Here is a 23,040-nt window from a genome sequence, read left to right as displayed (position 1 = left end):
GATTCCCAACGCATAACAGCAGCTCACAGCATAAGGTTGCATAATGGCAGAGTCAAATCCTGCTCCTCTCACATTCAAGTGGTACCACTGGAGTGAACCTCTTTAAGATGCCTGTCACATTTTATACCTAAATACAAACACTTCGCATCTATTTGCCTTCTCTCCTGTACACAGTCAAGTACTTTCAAAGACATAGTCATGTTAATTAGTTTGTGAAAGGAGCAAGACTGATAGGGCTTCAGTACTTTTTTGGGGGGAGGGGAGGAACCCAGCGGATATAGTAACACTAGGAATGCAGTAGGACCAGGGATCTAATTGCTTATCTGGCAATTTCCCTAAGTTCATGCAATACATTAAATGATTTCTACCTGTACAGAGTCCCTGCTGTTGTTTATATGTTCCAACACAAGATCAGTGGTACCCATGTTGTTCTTTACTAACTATTTACCACATTACCAACTCTGGAGCCCAGTTTAGTGCACTGAGTTTATTAAAATTATAATTAATTGTATGAACTGTTTAATGACAGTGACAGGAACTGGAGGTGTCTCTAAACTACACCCTTCTGCCGTCAGAGGGATGTAGATTAGGCACATCACTATTGCAAATGAAGAGGGGATTTAAATATCCCGTGCTTCATTTGAATAAAAATGGCTGCCGCTTTTTGCGTTTTGCCAGCAAAAAGTGGCAGTCTAGATGGGGATCGGTCAACACGGAAAGCCTTTTCCGACCAATCCCTTATGCCTCATGCAACGAGGTTTACAGGATTGGTCAGAAAAGGCTTTCCTTGTCGGCCGATCCCCGTCTAGACTGCCGCTTTTTGCCGGCAAAGTGCTGCGTCAGCAAAAAGTGGAGGCCATTTTTATTAAAATGAATCACAGGATATTTAAATCCCCGCTTCATTTGCAATAGCGATGTGCCTAATTTGCATCCCTCTGTCAGCAGAGGGGTGCAGTTTAGACACACCCATAGATCCCCATCCTAACTATGTCAGATGCTATGGGAAGATACTGTTAGGCAACCAGCATATCCCTTGATAGGAGTGGTACAAAAGAAGACTTATTAATGAGGGTTAAATTCCTAAGAAAATATTATACTTTGGGGCCTGGATTGAAGTGCCAAATCTTTATGTTTCTTAGGCTATGTCTTCACTCGGAGGAAGATTGATGTTGCTGTGATCCATCTTCCAGAGTTCAGTTTAGCGGGTCTAGTAAAGACCCACTAAATCGAACTGAGAAGGCACCCCCATTAGCGGCTAATACTCCTGCTCTTGTGGGGACGGAGGGAAGCCACTGGAAGTGTTTGCTCCTGTGGGCCTCCCACTGTGGGGATGGCAGGAAAACTCAAGTTAAGGTACATCAACGCCAGCTATGTAATTAACATAGCCAGCATTGCGTATCTTATTTCAAGCTTCCCCTTTAGTATAAACCTGGCCTTAGTCTTAGCACTCTCATCTCTGTAACCAGAGCCAGTTCTCTCTTCCACTTGCCTGGCCCTCAATGCCTTTTCCAAGTATCCTCACATCCCTTTTATTCATTCACTAGTCGCTCAGCCTATTGTTTCTCACTCTTCACCCCAGTGGCCATCTTTGGTGTTATTTCCATTGTGAGGTGCACAGAAGCATGTTCTAGTTCTCCTGACAGCTGTCCAACTCAAATTTCCTATCACCCAAATCACCATCCAATATGACACACCAGAGTAGGACGTTCTTAGCCCCAGAATAGGTACTGTATGTGTGGCAGCAGTGTCACCCTCTCGCCGCCACTGAATACAGGAACTACGGCTCATTAACTTGCCTCATCTCTGATCTGAAGGGGTACCATCTAGGAATAAGACCAATTAAGCTTTCATGTTCACTTGGTTTGGATTTTTAACACTTTGCTTCTCAGGTAATGTGTGGATTTCATCTACCATATAATAAAATGCAACTCCCTTACAAAGTCACATAATTTTTCAATCCTCTAAAAGATTATTTCTCTACAGTTAAAGTCTTGGGCTCTGATTATTTTTATGTAGTTGCACAGATTTATTTGTTCCTAACTGTGGTGATGGTCGGAGTCCAACGACTGTAAAATTACTGCAAACAAGTACTGGGAGAGTATTTATATAATTTATATCCTTCATACTTTCCCTCGGGCAGATCCCACTCTTTCAAACTTGTCTATATACTATGACCGGTGAAGATAACCTCTCAAAATTATTTTATTAGGAACAGGAGGTCCCAAACTTATTTTGTTCTGGGAAGCACTAAATATTTAACAAGTGAATCATTTCATTCTTTAAAACCCCTCTGACTAACTGCAAAAAACATACAGGCCCCTGTTATAAGGAAGCTGTTCAAATATGTTTAACAGTTTAATGTAGTACCAGTGTATCATGTGGTACAATTACCTCATCACATTTATTAGCAGAAGGGTTTACAAATTCACCCATGTTCCACATCTAATCTGTACTGTCCAATCAACTTGGGGAAGGTTAAAATCAATATGAGAAAATGCTATTCTTTTCCCCAGGGTAATAGAGGCGTATCAATTTAAACACGGGTGTTTTCAACTCTAATAGAAAATATATCAAGACTCCAGAGCTCTGTGCAAAGGTAGAATTTCCTTCCCTTCAAAAAAGAGCATATTTTCTCATTATAAAGTATTTTATTATGTAAATAGCTATGAAAGAAAAATATAAAAGCAAAAGAAATAGATGGAGTGGGTGACATGTTGAAGTGAAAATGCTGAATTCTCTGAAGTGGGGATAACTATGACTAAGAATTGTTAAAGAGCAGTGGTTATTCTGCAGGGAAATATAGTTATATACAAAATGCAATTTAATATCCAAGAAATGTAACAAAGGATTGACAGTTTTTGCCTAAATTTTCTGAATCAGATTTCTGGATGTCATAAGGAACAGAGGACAGAATGAAGGATGCCGAAAATGCAATATCCCTGATTCTGAAGCATCACTCTAAACGTATCCATCCAATATGTTCTCTCTCCAGGCACAGGTTTCAGAGCAGGGCATAGACTAAGATGTATATGAGATAATGGAGACATGGACCATTTAGGGCTTTATTTGGAGTCAGCATCTTGAACTTCACATGGAGGCAAACTGGCAGTCACTGAAAAGTATGAAACACAGATATGATAATACCTCAGTAAGCTACACTACTTAAACCGTAGGCAGCCGCTAGAGACGTTTCAAGAAATGTCAATGGAATCATATTCTGATATCTGCAATTCTGTCAAAATCAAAATACACTGTGAAATTGATGATTTCACCATATTTTTTCTCCTAGTCTTCTCCCAAAACAAGTTCTGACAATATCAAAAGTTTTGTGTTTTCAGTTGTTTGTTCTGAAGTGTCTTTTCATTTTATAATCTTTGTTTTACATATACAATTTTAAAAAGTCAAAATGGAAATAAAAGGTTTTGTTAAAATGAAACATTTCAGTGAACTTGAAATGGAAAAAAAAAAACCAGAAATATTCCTTCTCAGAGTACTTGAATATTTTGGGGTTGTTCTGAGCTGGAACAAAGCCAGATTTTTAAATCTCAAAATCTTGTGTGAAAAAGAATTTCTGTCCTCTACACAGCTGTAGCAGCCACATTCTTTACCAGCTGGAGATCCTGAATGCCCTTCTAGGGCAGAGAGAGAGAGAGAGAGAGAGAGATCTTCTTGTAACATGTCAACCTTGAAGTGGCAAGGATGTAGATGACTGTGGCAAACTTTCAGATTACTGTGGCAAACCCCAGGCACTGTGCCCCACTAGGGACAGCCCTGGATAAATGCAAAGCGACAAAACAACACCAGCAGGAAACAGCGTTGTTAAATGTCACCAGTTTGGAAAACTCTCTGGTGTGCTAGTGAGGCAGTGAATACATTCTAAATGTTTGGGGACAGATTTAGCAGCAGGCTCTGCCAGCACAAAACAGCTGCAAACCCAGTTTGGCTGGGTGGTTGAATGGGGGTTTGGGTGCATCTTTCAGCTAAAAAGGAGTCAGTAAATCAAGAAAGAAATATAAAGCAAAGATTACTCCTCCAGCCACAGCCTATGACACAGCCCAGCTCCTTCCAAACTTCAGCTAACCAGTGTCCTGCCAGGGTTAGATCAGGCTGCAGGTACCCTCTCCTCAGCATCCCAGACCCCAAGCTGTTCTCCCACAACAATTACCCTCTACCATCATCACTCTCAACAAACAGTCTTAAAGGCCCCACCTGGGTCTCTGGTAGGGTGACGTGCTCCAGCTGACTGCTGTTCCCATCCATGAGACCAGGAATCCAAGACCTTACACCCATGGGCTTCTCCACTCAACCTCCTCCTGGACTGTCTCAGGACCCCAGATGGGTGGAGGGCCAGTCACACACTGCTGTGTAGGGCTGGAGTAATGCAAAGCAACCAGAGCTAATGGGTGAATCCCGTCCATCACTTGGAATCCCATTACTTTCCTGTGACACAAAGGCAGCCAACTTGCCTCTGTCTCCACTCTCCTGCCAACGCTGGCTGCTGAATCTCTGGCTGTCTTTGCTTTGCCTCTCTGCATCCAGCTGTATGCGCTTCCACGTCCCAGGGGTGGCACATCAGCTACCGGCATTGCACTGAACGGTAAAACAAGGCCGCTCTCTGATAAGGCAGGCCAGGGTTCTCAGGAGGGCTGGAGTTTCAGCCTTTGGAGAAATTAAAACTCCGCTTACAAAGAAATGAGACTCCCCATCAGTCACTGAATCATCAGTGTGAAAGCCGCCTTCCTTCAAAATGATCTCTCTCATTTCACAACCTGGGTGGCATCAAACCTGCATGGGTGTTGTGTAAGCATGGGACATTCTTTAAGTAGATGAAGTCACACCTCATCTCATGTGGGCCACAACAGCTTGAGGGAGTTGGAATCTGTCTAGGGACTCACAGTCATGTGAGGAGAAACCCTGGGATCTGCCATGATCACAGACAGTCAGGACTTTGGATTTTATAACCCTTCTGTGAGAGGGCACCTCCAACAGCCCCCTGCTCCCTCCTGCTACATTCGCGGAATGCACTAGCTTAGAGACGGCCAAGCCTTTAGAATCATCAGGACTCAGGTTTCCCTCCTCCAGGGCCCAGCCTTGCTCAGCATATGGGAAATGACCAGGTCACTGCCCCATGCCATCAGGCTAAGGCACGGAGCAGACTTTCCCCCTGCCAGAACAGGAAAGGGACTTTTCTCCAGCAGATGGAGCACCCAAGTCTGATTCGTATGGAGATGGTAGGGCAAGCAGCTAGTTTTCTAATGCAAGAAGCCTAGGAAACCAGCAGGAAGAATTAGAACTCCTGGCACAAAGAACTATGATGTGATTGGAATTCCAGAGACTTGGTGGGACGACTCACGACTGGAGCACTGTCATGGAAGGGTATAAACTGTTCAGGAAGGACAGGCGGGGGAGAGAAGGAGGTGGAGTGGCAATGTATGTACGAGAGCAGTATGACTGCTCAGAGCTCCAGTGTAAAGTGTGAGAAAAGCCCGCTGAGAGTCTTTGGGTTAAGTTTAGAGGCAGGAGCAACAGGGGTGATGTTGTGGTTGGTGTCTGCTATAGACCTCCAGATCAGGTGGATGAGATAGACGAGGCTTTCTTCAGACAACTAACAGAAGCTTCTGGGTCACAGGCCCTAGTTCTCATAGGGGACTTCAATCACCCTGACATCTGTTGGGAGACCGATACAACAGGACACAGACAATCAAGGAAGTTGTTGGAGAACGTTGGGGACAACTTCCTGATGCAAATGCTGAAGAAACCAACCAGGGGCCATATGCAGCTTGAGCTGCTGCTCACAAACAGAGGATTTGGAAGGGGAAATAGATGTGAATGGCAACATAAGAACGACTATACTGAGTCAGGAACTGCACAGAGACGGTAATTTCAGAGAAGCAGTATGATCAATCAAATACATGATTGCCTGTGACTTATTTGTTTGGTCTTAAGAGAGAACAAAAGGACCTGAGTCTTCCCTGCTTGGCCAATCAGCATCAAGACTCAGAGAGCTGGGAGGTGGAGTTGTCTCAGCAGAAGTCCAAAAGATGACCCAGGTCTGCTGGACGGGATCAGTCTCTGAGCACTATTCCAGCCCCACCTCTTTGTGAGGGTCTTCCACAGTGACGGCAACCTCCACTCCCGACACATACACCCCTCTTTGGTGGAGGCAGGGAGGGATGGAAAAGAAGCAAGAGGAGAAGAGAAAAGAGGGAGGAAAGAGGAAAGTTAAAGGACAACCTCCAATGCCCCCAACGAGTCTATGGGACAGTCCTTGGTAGGAAATCAAATCACCTTAACCTAGTGATTTCTATGCCTAGAATTCAGTTCCAGGTGGATCAGACGGGACAGATTTTCTAAACCTTTCTGAGGCTCTTGACCACAAAATCAGTAGTAGGGAAGGAGAAAACTCCAACGAGGTTCCTCCTCAGGCTCACATACGTTAATCCTAATTCTCACTCCCCAAGGAGAGACCTTGAGAAGGAGCCTTGCTGCTGCAAAGCCACCGGAGTCTCTGAGGTTGCCCCTGCCTTGCCCTTCTGTTTTGCCTGGATGATGTCAGGGTCTCTCTATGAGGTCACCACCTCCCCGCCTTTGTCCCCCAATAGGCTGAGGTCCTGCACCAGGCTTTTGTGATGTCACTGCCACACCTACCCATCCCCCACAAAGCTGGTGACCTGCCCCTGGCCAGCTTCTTTGGATATTTGAGTGCCTGGATCGTCCCACTTAACGACAGCTGAGTCTGGGGATCAAGCCAGCTACGCAATAAAGTTCTAGAGACTGCTCCCTAGGGCACACTCAGTTTCTCATTAATTAGTAGATTTTAAGGCCAGAAGAGACTATTAGAGCATCAAATCTGGCATAACGCAGCCCTCTTGTATATCATACTAGCTAACTTTTGATCTAAGCACATACCAGAAAGGCATTAGAAGACATCAAGAAATGGAGAATCCATCACTTGCATTGGTAGTTTGTTCCAATGTGTGAAATATTTGTGCCTTATTTCTAATATGACTGTTGGTTTTCACCTTGCAACCACTGGTCTTGTTCTACTTTTTTCTGAGACATTTAACAGCCCTTTTACACCCAACATTTTCTCTCATTTAGACACTGCAATGAAGTCACCTCTCAGCCTTCTTATGTAGAAGCTAAACAGATTAAGCTCCTTTCACTCTTACCATTTATTATTAGATGGAAAAACTCTCTCAAATATATAGTAGATAACTGGGTCCACATTAGAGGTTACACTGATTTGAATATTTCCATAAGTAATTCCCCAGACAAAAAAAATGGTACACCTGTACAAAATCTGTGAGTAGACAAAGTCTTGCAGATGATCCCAAATTAAGGATCTGAATACAATCAAAACCTGCACAAATCTGGCTCTATACTTCACAATTAGACATTATCTAAATAATAGTCCAAACTACAATCCCAGATTGGGAACCAGGCCCTCCTCTGCATAGGCCAGATATGGATCCAAAGTTCTGCCTTTCTCTAGTGAAGCTTGTGTCCCACCTCAATAACCATGAGGAAGAGGCTTGCACAAAATTCATAAGGACCTGAGCCCATTTTCCACAATTCTGACAGGCTGTAATGGTTAATGAAACATGAAACTATACAAGCGTCTTCTGGTTTTGGCTTTCATTACAAAACCATCAGTCAGTCATGTTCTAGTGCATCATGAATACCTCAAGCTGTTTCCCAAATCGCACTGTGATATTGAAAACCAAGATAGCAGTAAAGTAGCCAAAGTCAGGGTCCATTAATCAACCCTATTTTTAATGGTATATTATGGCTTCTTGATCTGGACTCAGAGTGAAATATTTCATCCTCCAAGAACTATTATGGATTAATACAGACACAATGGACTGCCTTCTAATATTTATTTACTAGAAGACTTATCCAGTATTGCCTGAGTCCTTCAGGGCAGGGGGTTGGTGGTGTGGGAGGTGCAGGAGTCAGGGCAGGTCATTGGGGAGATGGGAGGCTCAGGAAAGGGGGCCACAGTGTATGCTGGTAATGGGGGGTTGTGAGAATGAGGGTTGGGGAGAGGAGGGATTCAGAGCAGGGTGGGGGTGCAGGAGTTAGGGCAGGGGGTCTAGAGGAGGGAGAGCTTAGGAGAGGAGGAAGGGGACTCACGGCAGAGGGTAGGGATAGCTGCTGACCCTTCCCTCTCTCAGCTCTTTCTTGCCAGAGGGGTAGGAGGTGAGGATTGGGTTGGACGTGAGCAACACATCTTGGAGCATTACAAGAGCTGTCTTTTCTTCTTCGTGTGTTTGTTCATGTCAATCCCAGTCAGGGGACTCTCAAACCCAAGTTCAGGTGGAAGGATCAGAGTCTTGCGCTGATTGGAGCACTGCTTTCCCAAAGGCCATGTTCTCTCAGGCCTGCAGCGTGATGGTGTACAGTGTGGCAAAGAGATGGATGGATGATCATGTCGCCACTCGGACACGGGACATGAAGTTTTATGAAAACCTCAGGTATGAAATCCAGGGGTTCCAACTTCTGGAGGAGGGTCTACTTCCCCCTTCAGTCCTCCCATAAATAGCGCCCCAGACTCCTGACTGGCCTCTCATTTTTTTGTGGTATTGGAGATCGAGAGCAGCACCTGTGTGCAGCATGTAGGTGCTGAATGCTGCTTGTACTGTGCCACAAGGCCTTGCCCTTTCTTGGCACAGCCGTGCTAATTGCTCTGCCCTGCCCAGAGGGTCAGAACCACTGACTGTGTCTTTGTCTACACTTAGTTTAAGGAGAGCCACGACAGCACTTTAAACCGAAAGGGTACGTCCAGACAGCGTCACTATTTTGGGATACTTCTAGTAACCTAAAATAGCGTTTTCCATGTCTTGACAGTGCGCTAATATCATTTATTTCAAAATAACGGGCATGCTATTCCAACGTCCTTGTAAACGTCATTCTACGAGGATTAAGGGATGTTTTGGAATAGCGGTTTATTTCAAAATTTGGTGCTGTCTTTACGTAATAAGCTATTTTAAAATTAATTCAAAATAAGCTACTCGCAAGTTGCATAGCTCAAGTTGCATAGCTTATTTCCAGCTAAGGATGCAGCGCAGACGCACCCACAGTGTGGCCATGGCATGAACGCTGGGAGAGAACTCTCCCAGCACTCCATGTAAACCACCTGTGTGATGGAGTAGTTAATAGCCCTGGACGTGCAGTTCCCAGTGCTGTAACGTGATTCACATGGGTGCTTTACAAGTGCTGTAACTTGCTGCGCTTGGGGAGGTGGGTGTTTTTCACACCCAGAAAGTTACAGCCCCTGTAAAGTGCCAGTATTCCCCCTTGGCCTCTGTTCACTGTCTGCCTTAGCCAGGAGGGTAGGTTATAGGCTGCTTAACTATCTACTGTTCTCCCCTGCCCAGAAGGTTTGAGCCACTTACTGAGTTTGAGTTACTGCCTGCCTTAGGGAGGGTTGGAACCAAAGACTCTATTACTTTGCCCCGAACAGAAGGCAAGAGCCTAGATTGCATTTACTATCTACGACTGTATTTACCCCTAGCCAGGAGGCTTCAGTTGGAAACCACTAATTAACTGATGGTTATTGCCTGATGCAGCAAATCAGTGGCCTCCCTCTGAGCCTGACACAGAGGGATCACTACAGCCTTACACAGGCCATTCCTGTTAATACTCCCGAGAATGATATTAGCCTTTTTAGCAACTACATCACAATTGTTGACTCATTCAATGTGTAATTAATAATAACCCACAGATCTTTTTCTGCAGTAATGCTGTCTATCCACTTAGTCCCCGTTTTGTAGCTATGCATCTGCATTTTTCCTTCCTAAGTGTAGTACTTTGCACTTATCTTTATTGAATTTCACCTTGTTCAATTCAAATCAATTCTCTAATTTGTTGGTCATTTTGAATTCTTGTCCTCTAGTGTGATTGCACTCCTTCCCATCTTGCTGTCATCTTGCTCCACTCCCTTATCCAAGTCACTAATGAAAATAGTGACTAGTACCAGGCCTAGGACAGATCCCTGCAAGACCGTACTAGATAAGTGCCCTCCAGTGTGACAGTGAATCTTTGAGTATGGGTTTTCAACCAGTTGTACAACCATCTTGAGGTAATTGCATCCACATCACATTTCCATAGTTTTCTTATGAGAATGTCATGAGGGACTATGCCAAAATCCTTACTAATATCAAAATAAATCACAGCTACTGTTTCCCGCTATCTTGTAGGCCAGTAATCATGTCAAAGAAGGAAATTAAGCTGTTTTTTCATGATTGGTTCCTCATGAATCCACACTGAACGCCCTACAATTTGTAGGTGCTTTCAACCGGCTTGCTTAATAATTTGCTCCAGGATCTTTCCAGGTATTGACGTTACACTCACTGTTCTGTGATTCACTGGGTCCTCTTTGTTTGGCTTTTTAATAGGTTTTACATTTGCCTTCTCCTGCCTTCTGGGACCTCTCCCATCCTCCATGAATTCTAAAAGGTAAATATGGTCCTGTTCCGTGTCTCTAACTGGGTTCCCCTATATACTTAGAACCACTAGCTATATAAAAAACCCTCTATTTGACTTTCCATTCTGCCAATCCAAGGGGATAATGAAAGGATTATATCCAACAGTAAAAAAAGCCATAAAAAAAGACTAATATCATTCTATGGCTGTCTCACCAGAAGTATTAAAATTGCTCAAACCAACAGGCAGAGGGGCATCAAATGAGGGTTGTTTTTTTCAAACACACCGTGAAGATAAATTTCTAGTCAAATATTTAAAATCTTAGCACTAGATGTTAAATATAGCACTCATCTTTAACCAATATGCACAGGACAACAGCCTTAGCACAGAGAGGCGGTGACTGCTGAAAGTACCCTCTGTAGAAAGATACATGGGATACCGTTAACAATGAGGAATTTGAAGAATGTGATTACATTATTTTCATATTTTCTGCAACATGGTAATTTTTAGAAAGTAAATACAAAAAGACGGTGTGGCACATATCTAACATATAAAATGCTCTGATCTAAAAGAAATATTTATTATTGCCACAAGTACAAAACCATCCATCAGAGAATGTCATATCCAACTCGCTAGCTGTCTCCGTGGAATGCAATAGATCACTGCTACAGGCATCACAGCCAACAAAATTACTAGAACACGAATGATGCTTCAGTGTAGCTGCTTGAAAAATAATGCTTTACACTTGCAGTGTATAATCTATTTGTGTTTTGCAACACTGCCTTCAGTTCCAGGGCTTTTCCTGTTGTTAAGCAGTCACTATGATTTGAGTGATGGCAGGGAGGAAATTCATAAAAATGTCCAAATTATTTCACTGGACTTTGCCAGATACCAAGGCTTATCCCTGTAATGTTAAAAATAAGAGATCCTCACAATGATACCCCCCTGAAACCCCAATGAGGTAAAAGAGTTACAGGTTTGGCCAACTCGTTATGTCTCATTTAAAAACCTCTCTGACTGTTCAACGTATAATGGAAATGAAGGCTGGTTACTTGTAACCAGAGTTCTTAGAGATGGCTCTGTACATGTACCAGAGTAGAACGGGGCAAAAGACTGTGTATAAGCGAGCTGAAATGAACAAAGGCCCTAGAAACAGTCTGGCTGCAGCAGAGAGGAAACGGTTCCCAGAATTAGGAGTTGGACAGTGAGGCAACCCCAGGACACTGTTAATTTAAGAATCTGGGATTGGGAGCCCTGTAATCTAGAGTAAGGTGGGGTTCTCCTCTTTTTCAGCCAATCATAAGGAGCTCTCTGGAAGACTCTCTTTTCCCTTAGAAAAGGGGAGGCACTGGCAAGGGAAGGAAGCCAGGGCCAGAAGGCTAAATTCCAGGGAGAGAGAACTATGAGTAGCTACTCTGTGAAGAATAGGCTGTGGCAGCAGGAGGAGCCCTGTGTGGATGGTAGAACTAGGAACCTTTGGATTTCAGTGATAGACTTTATCAGTGGTTAGGAACTACTTGTGGACAGGCCCTCTCAGAGAATGACAGAGGCCCGGGCCACTTAGGCTGTGTCTACATTGGCCCCTATTCCGTAATAGGGATGCAAATGTAGCACTTTGGAATAGGCAAATCCGCGGGGGATTTAAATTTCCCCCGCGGCATTTGCATTAACATGGCTGCCGCTTTTTTCCGGCTTGTAGATAAGCCGGAGAAAAGCGCCAATCTGGACGTGATCCTCCGGAAAATAAGCTCTTTTCCGGAGGATCTCTTATTCCTACTTTCAAGTTCTTTCAAGAACTTTCAAGTAGGAATAAGAGATCCTCCGGAAAAGAGCTTATTTTCCAGAGGATCGCGTCCAGACTGGCGCTTTTCTCCGGCTTATCTACAAGCCGGAAAAAAGCGGCAGCCATGTTAATGCAAATGCCGCGGGGGATATTTAAATCCCCCGCGGATTTGCCTATTCCAAAGTGCTACATTTGCATCCCTATTACGGAATAGGGGCCAATGCAGACACAGCCTTAGAGTTTAGAGGCCCCAGCCCAGCCCTGGGCTCCCGATGTATCTAACTTCTCATCCACAGGATCATACTAACACCGAAAGAATATATAAAACCCATGAGGTGCAGGCCCAGCTGGGGGAGGCAGGACCCAGCCCCGCCCCTTGAGCCAAGCCCCGCCCACTCCCAGCCCGATACAGCCTGGCCACGTGGAGAGCCGGAGCCATCGTGATCCCGCAGCCCCAGGCTGCCCCCCTTATAATTAAGTCATTATACCAATAGCGTGTATATTAAAAATGTAACTTTAATTTGTAAGTTTCCACTGCAAGCAAAACTCTTCATTTTAGGAATGCTTATCTGGCTTTTGTTGTGTGCAAACTTGTTTATAATTGAAGAAAAATCTAATTTACATGCTACATCACTGTTAAACATTATGAGCCCATTCAAACACTCTTGTCCCCATTGTAGAACGATGAAAGTTCTTTACTTGTTTTAAGACACTGAATGTGCATTCAATAAAGCCAGTCCCCATTCAGAAAGGAAAAAGAATGACATTCAATATGTATTCAAGGAGTTTTTTCCAGTTATCAGTTTCTGTGTTCTCTGAGGTCTTCATTTTCTGCCTTCACAGTCTCTAAATCAAACATAGATTCTGCATCTATTGCTACTGTTGGCATTTCTGATTAATGACCTCCTCATTTTGAGGCAGTAGCATTGAAATGTCATTTGTGGATACAAAGTTTTCATCATCAGAACTGGAAGCGTCACTGTCAGTATGATCACTGTCTAATGATGAACGAGAAAGGATGATGTTGGCTTTAAACTCTTAACTGCTGCTTCACTCTGTTGCTTTCGCCATCTCTTACTTGCACCACTTTCAAAGCTCCATTTCATTTTTATAAAGCTGTTCTTTTGAAACACAGTAACACAAAAATTATATAATAATGGTTTAGGGGTATTATTTACTATGCCCTGTCAATGGTCTAAAAATCCCCAACACCTGGGTTAGGGCTCCCTTTTTGCAGGGCCAACCCATCTTATAAACTCTGTAGCTAATGTCCCTCTATCAGGGTATATATGGCCTTTCAGCCTGGTCCAAAACACAGTTCCCTCTGTTAGGGAATATACGGCCCTGCAGTCCTCGTCCCAAAGTACAGTTCCCTTTAGCAGGGTATATATGGCCCTGAGTTCTAGTCAAAGGTAAGCCTCCCAACTGCTAGGGAGTGGGTCTTGTTGCAGGGTGGGGAGGGTAGGGACACCTGAGCCATCCCACTCCACCAGGTCCCAGCCCAGTACCCTGTTGGCAGTGGAGTATTCCGCTGCCTGCTCAGTAGGGATACCGGCTGGAACACGCTGAGCTCCTGGAGGACAATCCTCTGCGCTGGGGTACTTCCTACCATTCCTGGGGCGCTGCACGGCTCCCGGGGCATCGCTCGGCGGGCCGGACCCTCCCAGACAGCTTCCCTAGCTGGGGCTGTCACTGGGGTTGCTGAGGGTGCTGCTGTGGCTCAGGCTGCTGCTGGGGCTGTTCTGGAGCTCGGACCTGAGCTCCTTCCCCTCTGGCGGTTAGCCCTGATTGAGCTGCTCCAGAGGCATTTATAGTTTGTCTCCAATGCCCAGCAAGGCTGCGGGGGTGGGGCCTTCATGGCCAGCTGGGCCAAGGTGGGCCCTTAGCTTCAGTGCGGGGCTGGGGCATCCCATCACAGGCCCATATAGCCTTATTTCAAAGTCTTGAAATTTAATCTGCTAACATATTCCCGTTATTAAATTCCTCTAATATCTGGGGCATTATTATGGATATTAACACAGGGTGATTGCCAGATTAGATATAAAGTTTAAAGTTTATTATCACAAAAAAAAGCCTTTAAAGGTGAATCTAAAACTGGACAAAGAGGTAGCTTACAGCTGACCCTGATATGGTTATTGTATATGAAGACACATTAGAAAAAACAGGAATATAAAAATCTCCTATGCAGAGATAAATATCTAATTTAAAGGTTAAATTTAAATCTCCTCAGACCAACCAAAATCACTTTACAGTATCAGAATTAAATTATGACTTTAAAAGCCTCTAAACTATGCAAAGACTGGAAACAGCATTTCATAACGTAGAATCACTAAACACAGAAGCTACTCCAATCTCCAGTCACGCAGATGAAAACTTGGATGTGACCGAAAAATTGGCAAAGGCCCAAGGTCCCACAATGATTTCAGTCAATTTTTTGCAGGTCTATCTAGTTTCTTTTGATGTTTCTCTGTTATAATGGCAAGGCGTATAATAAATGGAAATGACTAGGTAGAAAAATGTTAACATTTGAGGCCCCTTTGTCTTTTGAGGCCCGGGCCAAATTTCATTCCCCCCTGCCCCGATAGGGCCTGTTTGTGGGCAATAAAACCAGTCCTAAGTGGAGGACATTGAGACTTATAACAGACACAGGAGAACATCTGAAAGGGGCCCTGATTGGGAGAACAGAGGGAAGCCATTGCAAAGGGAATGCTGGCCATGGCGGACTGCTCAGTAAGTAGCAACCTTGACACAGTATCATGACTCAGGAATAATTTAGATGATTATCGAAAACTTTTAGTAACTATTTAAAATGTGCAAGAGCTCATTTTGCATCCAAAGTATATAAAATAGATCCCTTACTCCCCCCCCCCCCCCCCAATTAGAATGCAGCTTTGGGACAAATACTAGCAAATTAATTCTCTGTGAAATTCAGAAACCAATTGGGCTAAAATCTGGGATCAAATCCAAGAAGGGTAAGATCCATACCATTATGACAAGATCCTTGTCATTATGAATAGACAATTAGTGAATCAGCCATCAAGGCTTTTAATTCACTCTTCCTTCTGGGTGATGTTACAGTCATAATGAATGTCATCTTAAAAGAAATATAATACAAAGAACACTCCACCAAGGACTTGAAGGTATTGATAAGATAAAATTAGGGTGAGGATTTCTCAAAGGGGGATACATATTAGCCGGTCTCCCCATCTGTCTGTATCTTCTCTTCCTAAGACTCTTTTCCAGTTACAGAAGACAGGATTGCAAAGCTTTTGAATACAAAATATAAACGAGTATGCTTCATGGCATAAGCCAACCTCGACACAAGGGGATTAGGAAAAAACTTCCCCTATGGGCAGATTATTTCATAATTATCTCATGTAATTTCTTTTGAAGTAGCTGCTATTGTCCTAGGTCAGATATAGGATATTGTATTTGATGGCTCACTGAGTTTAATCCAATATGGCAGATCTTATATAAATATATATGCACAGACACAAAACTAAACAACAGGCTTTTGCAGCCCAGTGTCTGAATGGTCTACCCCACTGATCACGTCTGCCACAGAGGTGACCTGAGAACAGTGCAAGTACCTTCATGAAATGAAACAGTTTCAAATGCTGTGCCTGGAGGACAAAACACAGTGTCTGTAATTCAGTTGCATTGCCCTCCCTTTTGTGTTTGCTTCTATCCCTTAGATCAGCCTAATGGAACAAATACCAATTATCCATTTGTCAAGTCAATCTGCTACAATAGTCTAGAGAATAATAAAAACATAGAGAGCATGGCCTTTATTTGTTGAGATAGTTATGTGGCCCCTATTACTGTGGCATCTGAGTCATTTTGGTACGAGAGTGAAGAAACTAGAGTCACTCAAGGGTGCCAAATCAGTCCTGCATTTCCTTCATCACTTAAGTTGTACTGAGGGAAAAAATAAAAGAAACCTGCCTGGTATTTTCAAGAGTGGAAACACTGACAGGGCTTAACACTTAATCAGATGTTTCAGGAAAGCTTTTCATACTGTGCATTCTTTTTATTCATAAAGACAGCTCTGCTATCTCATGGACCTATCAAAAACCCACACCGCAGCCGGCAGCATTAGAGCTGTTAGCAATTCATTATGTGTTTGGAGCTCTGCAAGAAGAATAGAATTTGATTTCTCTGCTGACTTTTGGGCCCGTGTCAAGTCTTTAACGTCAGGCTTTAACAGAGAGGCTGCATGTAAGGAAAGAGTACTTCATTCCCTGTTTCTAATGCCCTCTCGTTCTAGCCAGCAAAACAAAGAGAAAAAAATACAAGAAGGAGATGGGAAGCATGGTGGGGGTGGGGAAACTGTACAGTGCTCGGGAACCTCAGGGTTATATTTGATATGCTGTTTTAAGATTCCTACTATCATTGCCTAGGTCCTATGCTTCAGTCTCTACAGGAAGCTGTGACGTGTAGGAAGACATCAAATGAAAGCCCAGGTGACTCGATGTCCCATTAATGGGACAGTCCCATATTTAAGCCTTCTTCTGAGTTTCCTGACATTTTGATAACGACAAGCAAATTGTCCTGTAATTTCTGCGACCACCACACAGAGCTAGCAGTGGCTGAGATTTTTCAAGGTGTTTAAGACAAATAAGCATCCACTGATTTTTCAAAGGCCATAACTCACATAAGCCTCTTTGCAAAGCCCAGTAGTTAATGGTGCAAATATTTGCCATTGTGTCTCTTCAGTTAGAAATATGTGAGCAACTGAATGGATAACTAAGTAAGTCTGAGCACTTGCAAATAACCCTTTAATGAACAATACTAAAGAAAGTGAGGTTACTTTAAATGGTTATTTGCCCCTTGAAAATAAATTGCCCTGATTTCACGGCTTGTCAAAATGCCTCATCTATCACTATTGTTTCACATCTTACACGGGGGATAATTCAGGGAAGAAGAGCACAGTAAAACTGTAATAAAATGCTGCAGTTTTATCACAGTGGAGGCCTTTTGTATTTTTCAGAAGCCATATAAAAATTACAGTTAGAAGGCACCCATGTAAAAAGGTTAGTGTATTGCCATTTTCAGCTAGACTAGATAGAAAAGACATGGCCTACAAACAGCACAATTTTCTCAGCTTATTTTTCTTGTTTAGTAAGGTTTTGGGAGGTTTTTATTCTCCTGGGAATAACTAACTCAGTTTCGCTGTGTGTTCCTTTAAAATGCTAGATGCCACTTACTGCATGATTCTAAGTAGCTGAAATTTTGAACAGACAATAGTTATTCTGGATATCTAAAGAAGCCAGATGATCTAGACCAGTGTTTCTGAAAGTGCTGGGGGCTACATCCACACAGCTTCCCTCCTCCACAAAAGACTATGCAAATGAAGCATGGATTAGCATATGGCCACACTTCATTTGCATAATTAATTAGGAGCTGTTCTTGCGCAAGAGGTTTTTGTGCAAAAAGGCGCCGTCTACACAGCACCTTTTTGCACAAAAAACCCCTCGAGCAAGAGCCGTTCTTGAAAAAATAAGGAAGAATGGCTCTTGTGCATGAGGGGGTTTTTGTGCAAAAAGGCGCTGTGTAGACGGTGCCTATTTCCACAAAACCCTCTTGTGCAAAAAAGGCTCCTTATTAATTATGCAAATGAAGCACAGTAATATGCTAATCTGTACTTCATTTGCATAGGCTTTTGCGGAAGAGGGAAGCTGTGTAGACAGAGCCTTAGAGAAACACTTTAAATGGCCATCCTGGTGTGTTTACTTACCGGCGCCGCCGCCACGGAGCCTTGTGGCTCCCACGGGCTCCATTTTGCTCCTTGCAGCAAAGCGGAGCAGTGGGAAGCGGTGGCTCAGCCCATGCCACTTCCCGCAGCTCCCCTGGGCTGCAAAGGATGAAACGGAGCCAAGGGGAGCCGCGAGGCTCCGTGGCCACAGCGCCAGTAAGTAAACACACCGGGGCAGCCAGTGAAAGTGTTTCTCTAAGGGTACGTCTAAATTACTATCCTCTTCCACAAGAGGAAATGCAAATGGAGTGCTCATTTGCATATGTTGTGCTCTCATTTGCATTTCCTCTTTTTTTCTCTTTTGTGCAAGAGGTTTTTGTGCAAAAAAAGCACTGTGTAGATGGTGCCTTTTTGCGCAGAGGGGTTTTGCGCAAAAAGGCGCCAACTACACAGCGCTTTTTTGTGCAAAAACCTCTTGCGCAAAAGGGAAAGAAAGAGGAAATGCAAATGAGAGCATGACATGTGCAAATGAGTGCTCCATTTGCATTTCCTCTTGCAGAAGAGGACCGTAGCTTAGTCGTAGCCTGAGTGTTCCCGAGGAACACTTTCAGAAACACTGATCTAGACAGTACTTGGTCCTGCCGTGAGGGCAAGGGTTGGAACTTGATAACCTCTCAAGATCCCTTCCAGATCTAGTGTTCTATGATAAGCCTTTTGAGTCTACTATAACTGCTAAGCAAGAGTTTTAATCCATGGAAATTCTCTGCAACAATATTTGGTGCTAACTCAAAATTTTAAGAATTATAAAATAATCCTGAGAGGTTGTGCTGTGACAGAATAATTAGCTGCTAAGAATGAGAAAGCTCAACAGAAAAGCTATTTAAACTAGACGTATATATTTTAGAGATTTGTGCGTCTGTCTATGAGTTCATCTGTCTGTCTGCAAGTCCATTTGTTCAAGAACTCCTCCTATGTGGTAAGAACTAGGACCACCAAATTTGTTATGTAGCTTCCTAGTCTAACTTAAAGCGAAGTCAGGGTTTGATTGTGCCAGGAAAATGGGATGTACCAGGAATCTGATTGTTTTCCATAACATGGAAAGGGAAGGGTAGGATTGGAGGGAAAGCTAAACTGTAGAGTGACCACAGAGGGGTGACCGCATAAAGAAGCCAATGGCCAGCTGGGACCAGAGCTTGTAAATTTGCAAACCACTGGCCAAAGTAAGTGTCCCCCCTTCTCCAAACCCCTCCCTTGGGCCCTCAGCCACACCACTATGCGCCCCCCTCCCCCCGAGGCACCACTGGCCACTGGGGCCAGGCACTGTAGCACTGCTCCAATACCTGTAGTTTGGGGAGGGAGGGGTGAACCTGCTGCCCAGGAACTGGCCAGTGACCAAGGGACTGCCTCTCCCCAGCATCAGGTCTAGACCCAGCTCCACAGAGCCGGGCCCACCTCCCTCCAGCAGACCAGGGAGAGGAAGCAAAGCGGCGGAACAGCGGGCAGCTGACAGCCCAGACGAGTCTGGGCTGTCCGCTGCCCGCGTGCTTCCGCAGCTTTGCTCTGCTTTGCTCCCCGTCCCCCTGGTCTGCAGACCAGGGGGGACGGGGAGCAAAGCAGAGCAAAGCCGCAGAGCACGCGGGCAGCGGACAGCCCAGACGCTTCTGGGCTGTCCGCTGCCCGCGTGTTCCGCCGCTTTGCTCCCCGTCCCCCTGGTCTGCAGACCAGGGGGACGGGGAGCAAAGCAGAGCAAAGCCACGGAGCCCGAGGGCAGCAGGACAGCCACGGCGCGTCTGGGCTGTCCTGCTGCCCCCGTGCTCCGCGGCTTTGCTCCGGACGCCTGTGGTACAGCAGCTGGGGCGCTGCCGGTTGGTCCCATAGCGCCGCTCTGGGCGCTACTGGACCAACCCGGCAGCACCCCAGCTGCTCTGCCCCAGGCGCCCTGATTCAGTCACTGCTGGTCAGTTTCAGCAGCGGCTGAATCAGGACGCCTGGGGCAGAGCAGCTTGGGTGCTGCTGGGTTGGTCCAGTAGCGCCGAGGAGCGGCGGCGCTACTGGAGCAACCCAGCAGCACCCCAGCTGCTCTGCCCCAGGCATCCCCAAGTCAGCCACTGCTGAAACTGACCAGTGGCTGACTACAGGAAGCCCCTGCCCCGGGCTTCTTGGAATCAGCAGCTGATCAGTTTCAGCAGCAGCTGACTTGGTGATGCCTGGGGTTCTTAAGTTGAATCTGTATGTAAGTCAGAACTGGCGTCCAGATTCAGCCGCTGTTGAAACTGATCAGTTTCAGCAGCGGCTGAATCTGGACGCCAGTTCCGATTTACATACAGATTCAACTTAAGAACAAACCTACAGTCCCTATCTTGTACGTAACCCGGGGACTGCCTGTATTGGACAAATCGGACAGTCTCTGACAAAGGATAAATGGACTCAAATCAAACATCAGAAATGTTAACACACATAAATCTGTAGGGGAGTATTTTAACCTACCTGGATGCTCAGTCATGGATTTAAAAGGAGCCATTCTTCTACAAAGGAAGTTCACTAGCCAATTAGAGACACTGTTACCCTCGGCTTGAATAAAGACATTAACTGGTTAGTGCACTACAAAGCCAATTTTCCCTGCCATTGAAATTCACATTTGCACATCAGCTATGAACGGGACACATCCAGACCACTTAATTAGCTTCATTTACACGGGTCCTACAACTGACAGCTTTTTCTGCTAGGTACATCTTAGATTTTGTTATTTCCACACCACCTCATCTGATGAAGTGGGTTTACCCAGAAAAGACCATGATTCTATATATTTTTGCTAGTCTCTAAGGTGCCACAGCACTACTCGTTTTTAAAGTTACAGACTAACACAGCTACCCCACTAAGACCATTTCTATAATAGGTTTGTGTGTTTACACAGAGTAAAAGGAAGAGTGATGAAACAAGAAACAATATTAAATCACCTCCCTACATAACATATATTTCACCCCTTAGTTAACTGGGGCTGGGTGCAGGAGGCTCAGTGCAGAGGGCTGGAGTGGAGGATGGGTTCAGGGAGGAGGAAGGGGCTTAGGACCAGGGGCTGGAGTGCAGGAGGGCGTGCGGGCTGGGGTTGGTGTGCAGGCTGGTCAGTGGTACAGAGGGGCTAAGGCAGGCTCCCCCCAGTTCTGGCTCCATGCTGCTCCTACAGCAGCTGCCTCTTGCTCCCCCCAGCACCTGGCACCTCTGGGCAGAGGCTCCTGGAGGGGTAGGTGGCTTCACACACTGCCCTTGCTTCCAGGCACTGCCACTGCAGCTTCCATTGGCTGTGGGTCCCCATTTCCACCTAATGGGAGATGCGGGGAAGGCACCTGGTGGTAAGGGCTGTGCACTGAGTCCTCCAGCGCCAGCCAAAGGCTGCTGGCCACTTCCAGGAGTAGCACAGGTCCAGGGCATGCAGGGAGCTTGCCTTAGACCTGCTGTACCACTAGACAGGGAATCCTAAAGGCCACCTTAAACGCCTTGACTGGCGGGATGTGGTCCCCACGACATAGTTTGACCCTGCTGGATGGTTTCGCCAAAGTGTTTGATCTACAAAACTGGACAGGACATTTTAGAAAAACTGGGTCTCTTCTGAATTCTCTGGACCTCTGGTCAAAGCTAGGAAACCCAGTGTCTGGCTTTTGGCATGAGCTGTCCCACTGTAATTGACAACCTAACTGCTGGGATAGATGAGGCGTCAATATGAAGGATATCTGAGTGCAGGAATGGAGCAGTTACACTGGCAATGAAAAACAAATACTAATGTTTCCTAGTGTGGACCTTAAAGCACAGTAGGAGATAGCAGCTATAAACTGCTTGGGATGAACCCGTCCTGGAATTCCAACTGCAAAGTACATACAAATCCTCAGCCACCTCTAGTCACTAAGGATACATCTACACTGTGCGGTTATTTCAGGATACGGAAGTATCCCGAAATAGCTACCCCGCATCTTAACAAACCACCCGTTATTTCGCAATATTTTTCAAAATAACTAGCATGCTACTTCAGCATCCCTGTAACCCTCGTTCCATGAGGGTTAAGTGATGTCCTGAAATAGCACGTTATTTCGAAATTTGGCACTGTGTAGATGTGCCAAATTTCAAAAGAAGCTATTTCAAAATAGAATCAAAATAAGAAACGCAATTTGCGTAGCACAAATTGGGTATCTTATTTCAAGTTTAGGGTGCTGTGGACAGGGCTGGCCATACCATGAGGCAAACTGAGGCAGCCGCCTCAGGTGCCAGACTGTGGGGGGGCACCACAAGGACCACAGCTGGCTCTAGGTTTTTTGCTGCCCCAAGCAAAAAAATTTTTGGCCCTGGGGGCCCTTTTGGTGGCTTTTACATGTTTGCACTTCGCAATTTTTTTAGTTTTGGTGACAGAGACAAGATTTCCAGCTCCAGCTCACACAAAGCTCTTTTTCGAGAGTGGGAAATGTACCTTAAATCTCTACTTTATTGTTCTTACAGAAATAAGCTACTTTGTAATGCGGTTTGAATGCATGAAAAACTATTAACACAAATAGTTTATATTTCCTTAACTAAGTACCAAAAATAGAAGGGAGAACTTGTGCCACATCTAAAACTCAAGTAGTGTATGGCTATACTTAATCAGTCTTCAAACCAATTACAATCAGCTAACAATACCACTCTGTTTAAACATACTTGTCAGCCAATTATGACAACTATAGCACATAGGACATCTAAACTACATCAATAAATAGTTGTATTGTTAAACTAGATTTGTTTTGGAATGCAGTGGCTCCTTATGAGGCTCTAACACATCTATGTTATCAGAAACTGAGATCAGTGGGTGTGAATGTGCACATTATTTTTGTGTGTCCATCTTTTTAGTAGCCATTATATATTCAAGTTTATGAGGTGTTAGAAGGAGTGGAGAGTTGTATATGCCCAATACAACTAGATATGGAATGAAGCTTGCCTTAGAGACATCAAACACAAAAGTTTACCCAGATCAACGAAGTTTAATTCTTTAAAGAAATATCTATGAAACAGCATGTGTGGTTCTTTGAAGAGTGTAGAACAGTTAATATTCTCTGTGTGTGTGTGTGTGTGTGTGTGTGTGTGCGCGCGCATGCACGCACGCACGCACGCGCTG

The sequence above is a fragment of the Pelodiscus sinensis genome, chromosome 11, assembly GCF_049634645.1.
Source record: "Pelodiscus sinensis isolate JC-2024 chromosome 11, ASM4963464v1, whole genome shotgun sequence".
NCBI lineage: Eukaryota > Metazoa > Chordata > Testudines > Trionychidae > Pelodiscus > Pelodiscus sinensis.
This window is presented reverse-complemented; position numbering follows the sequence as displayed.